Genomic DNA, 5,014 nt, shown 5'->3' with positions numbered 1-5,014 from the left:
TAGAAATGTATTTCTGTGTGTCTGTGGTCTAAAATGGCAATTAAGTAACCTACATATAAAAAGATTCATAACATTTATAAGTTATGAGTTGCCTTATGTACAAAAAGGTATAATGTGGTTTGAAATACAATAATAATCACTGAACTATACCTCATGTCCAAATGTACCTAATAATTTTGATAACTATTATTTGGACATCAGTTAACCTAGAGATATGCTTTCCATTTTGGCTCTAGAATATCACCGAGGACAATAAGAGTTGAATACAAGTAAATAACATTTTAGGTAAAATTACAGTATTTATTTTTTCAAAAGAACATAATGCATCCCTAGTAAACACAACTGTGATTGTTAAAGCTGAGATACAGTACACATATAGGACTCCAAAAGATCAAAATGAGAGCTGCTGTTTCATCACTTATTATGTGATGGTCTTATAGGCAATAAAAAAGAACTAAATGTGATTCTCTTCATTTCTTTTTTAGTTTTTTATTCTCTAATTTTATGAGTTCCTAGCAAACTATAGAGTCTCTGGGAAAATACTACTTCATTTTAATGGAAATATGAAAATGAAAAGAAAGAAAAGTTATAAACAATTTTATCTAACACATACACACACTAAGTATCTTGTAATTTACCATTATCTAGCAATCAAAATTTTAGACTGAATTTTTTGGTTCTGTTCAGGTCCAGATCCTCAAAAAAAAAATGTTTCTAAACATTACACACACACACACACACACATTATATATATGTATATACATTATATATATATACATACATACATATATACATATTAGTACATATATATTCTTTAAAATAATTATAAGATTGTACTTCTGTATCTTAGGGAAAAAAATACTGTTATATATTCAAACCTCTATCCAATTATAAATACATGGAGTAACGATAACTGAAAAGAACTCCCAAGAGTGTTGGAGAGCTCTGATAAAGTTTTAATGGGAGTCATGAAAAGGATTGGGAAGCTGCCATCATTTTCTAATACATTCTGCAATGACTGCTTAAAAGCAAGGATTTTTTTTTTCCTAAATCACATCTCCATGTCACTCCCGATACATCATTTTAGCAATCCTCTGTGGTTATGCTTATTCTATTATGATTGAATCATATTTGCTTTCATTTTACAGATGTATGACAGTCCTGGGGAAAAATATACTAAGAATTCTAACAGCACCAATAATGCAACAGGAAGAAGAAAGAAATTAGCATTTCAACCCCATTTTGTTTTAACTCATATTTTAGAGACAGTTTCCTACAACTTGGAAGTAGTTTGCTGCAGGCAGAATCAACTCACTTTCTAGATTATATTTAGTTATTATCCTTCCCTCTGAATTTGGGAGGATGATGCACAACATTGGCATTGGCTCTCTTTTGAACTTAAATTCCCTAGAGAGGGGGAAAAAAACAAACATGTAATCGGCTTTCCCATTCTCTGTGATTAAAGTCTGGAATATGATATGTGAGGAAACCTGAGTGATGCTCTGCCCACCAAGCTGGGATGGACATCTGCTTCAAAGAAGTTAGCGACTGCAACCAGCTCTCTGGAGATATCCCTTGTGTGCAATAATGTAGAAGGAAAATATGAAGATGATAAGGAAACGATTAATACAGTTTGTGTTTCAGATTCCATGCCAATTTAGTAATGTGTATTAATGATGCATTTTGGCAATAAAGCTATTTAATAATAATTAAACAGAGTTGTCATTCCCTGTTAACAGCAGATTATTGTAGTACATTGGCTAATTCCTCATTAAATTCAACATAGATTAAAAAAGAGATTTTATGTATATAGTTAAGGAGAAAGACCCCTTCATTTTATTTTCCTAAGCAAACAAACACCCTTAGGGAAAACTGGCCAAATCTTCAGATTATAATTAGAGAACAAAACAGAAAGCTTCTTTTTTGATGTTCAAAGATATTGTTAAAAGATAGTCAAAGAAAATGAAGATTGTTCCACTGTGGTGTTTTTCAGGAAAATGCTTGTTCAATGTAAAATTTAAATTTGCAGCCTATGAATGTATTTGACTTTCAGAATTGTTAAAGATGCTCCAAGAAAATTAAATTCAGAGATTGTCAGTAGTGTAGAGGGACAGGAAAGAGAGGACAATGATTCCAGTGTCAGCTTCACCCTACTATCCCCCTCCCCAGGCATGGTTTGGACATGCTCTAACAGATGGGATTAGGTGACTTTGGTCTTGCCAAGTAAAGCATAATGATACTCCTTTTCTAATTTGTAGCTATGCATCTGTAAAGGTCAAAAAACTTCTGGACTAGGAAAATGCCAGTCTATGGTATCCCAGGGTAGTGGTTCAAATATATTACATGAGATGTGATATTTAGAGTTGTAATGACATGTTTTGATTACAGGGAAAGTCAACAGAGGCCCCTAAGAAGAATTAAGACATCTGCAATTTTAGCTAAACTTAGCACTAAGGCCAAGTTATTTGAAAGAATTTTGGTTCTGGATAGAATTTATATGTATAGAATAAGTGTTAAGAATCTTTGCTTCTGTCCTGTGAGATTTGGAGTGGTTTTAACATTATTCCTGATTTTTATATAGTTAATATTCTTTTTTATTTTCCAGTATTATTTGAATTTCTATATAACTGTTTTTTAAATACATGGCTTTTATTGCATCTTTAAAATATCACACATAAGTTTGAGGAATCATTCGACATCTCGATGTTTCTGTAGTGGACAACTTAGATCTTAATTTATCATCCTGCTGAACTCCTCCTTTTTCAAAAACATAGTTACCATCCAAAAATTTTTCTGATATCTTTGTTTTTAACTGTTGTGGCTTGTTGAATCAAAGCAGCTGAATTTGATAAAAGTTCAATGTCATTTCCTGCAAGGACTGACTCATCTTTCTGGGCTTAAGTTACTGAAAAAGCAACGCCTGACCTCATCTGAACCCTGAGGATGTATTTTTCACTCAAGAAATTGCAGATTTCAACAAGAGAACCATTCTCCTTAACAACGACATTGATGGGGAATTAAGCATACACAGATCTCATCTTGTAATGGAAGCCCAGTGTAACATCCTTGATCATATTCTGTATATGACTACAGATAGCGTGAACAGCAAGTAGCCAGTTCCTTTCTATTTCCCTACCATTTGTCAACTCTCAGCCTCTTCTTTTTTTGTCCAAAAAGACTAAGTTCTACATGATTAAAGTTTTTCTGAAAGGTGCCTTTGGGGCCCTTCACTAAATCTGTGTGTCCCTTCAGAGTGCTGTTGACATTTGCTGGAATGTTGACAATCTGATTGCTGAATGGTCTTCATCTTCACAGCAGATGTGATAAAAAGCTATATGATTATTTTTTTAAATGAGAAAAAATATTAGGGATAAAGGAATCATTATAGTTGACATAAATACATGGAATATAAAGACAAGGAAAAAGTAAAGACTGAGTCAATTTAATGGCTTGAAATATATTGAATATGTGCTATATGAAAAGTTTAGTTAGAATGGATCAATCATATTATACAGCTTCATTTTCATTTAATGAGAAATAAGCAGATGAAATTTTTTATGATTCAATCAGCTCAGTATTTGTTTAAGTGAAAATAATATTCTATTTCTAAAATGTTATCTATGTAAGGTTGCAACATAATATATGGTGTACAAATCTATAATTAATGCTATATTCATAATTTTGAATATTCTTAACTCAAAATAATTTTGTGATGCCAAACAGAAAGTAAGGAAATGTTACAACACTTTGCAAATTAGCCATGAAGTTGAACATGTCTGTACAATTTTGTGAATAACAGTTTAGAAAACTGGACCATGAGGAACTTTTGAGAATCACCCCATTTTTCCCTTCATGCTTTACTAGGAAAGAACAGTACCAAAAATCTTACTGACCATTTAAAAATACTATACTGTTCTTCCTAATCTTTTTCTAAAATTCGTTTCTGTCAGCCATTCCACATTTCCTACCTTGCTTTCCCAGAGTTTTTCATAGCTAAATTTAACATGGATGCTCCTAAATTCCTATCTAGTTATTAAATTAATACTTGCCAAGGCATTAATAGTGCTCATACTATCAGCCTTTCCTCTACTCTTTCCCTTCCAAACCTATTAAGGTGCATGGTTAAGTGAGATTACCTGATCTCTAGTGGTCCAATCCCTACATACCAGAGCTTCCTCTTTTTTCTTGTTTTACATCCTTGTCAATCAGTTTCTGGACCTGTTTCTCACCAACAACTTTTTGTAAACCTCTAACCTACCTTCTAAATAGTTTGTCGGCTTCTAGTGATAAATATTCCTATTCCCTTTATATCAGTACTTGGATTGTTCCTAAGTACCGGGCTTTTGCTTTGGGTCCTACTTTTAAGTTCTGACACATGCCTTCGTAAAAATATCTCAAACCTTTTCTGAGAAGCAGCTACTGTACTTATAAATTCTCTCTGTCTATATTTTATTGATCACATTCATGAAAGTAAATCATGGCCCCGGATTTGACCTTAGAAATTGTTGCCCTACATACATCTCATCAACCATGAGGATGGGGAACCAGTCAACCTTGACTCCCAAAAAATAAACAGCCTTTGTGGGTGATTCCCTCTAGTCCATAAATGAAGAAGGTCTGAAAACTAGACTGGACAGAAAGATGGCAGACCAGAACAAATAGTCTACTTTATACCAAGCCTCAGATCTTCCCCTTCTGATTAGATAGAGTGGCCATTCTGCCACAGACTCAAATCTGAAACCTCTTAATTGTAAAATGCTTATGTTGTGCTCACTTTTAAAACCAATTTGGTCATATCAAGTTGATTGGGTATTAATCAAACTAAACTCTAGCCAGACCAATTGGGGTGCGGAGGGGAGGAATATGAATTAACAATATGAGTTAAACCTCTTAATTGTAAAATGCTTATGTTGTGCTCACTTGTAAAACCAATTTGGTCATATCAAGTTGATTGGGTATTAATCAAACTAAACTCTAGCCAGACCAATTGGGGTGGCAGGGGGAGGAATATGAA

General features: G+C 33.4%; 1 pseudogene; it reads right to left on the bottom strand.

Moving 5' to 3' along the window:
* Window positions 1–2,668: 2,668 nt before the first annotated feature.
* LOC111730323 lies at window positions 2,669–4,377 on the bottom strand (annotated as a pseudogene).
* Window positions 4,378–5,014: the final 637 nt, after the last annotated feature.

Source organism: Pteropus vampyrus, unplaced genomic scaffold (assembly GCF_000151845.1).
Source record: "Pteropus vampyrus isolate Shadow unplaced genomic scaffold, Pvam_2.0 Scaffold10, whole genome shotgun sequence".
Lineage (NCBI taxonomy): Eukaryota > Metazoa > Chordata > Mammalia > Chiroptera > Pteropodidae > Pteropus > Pteropus vampyrus.
Note: the sequence above shows the minus strand (reverse complement) of the source record. Positions and strands in the feature narration are given on the sequence as shown.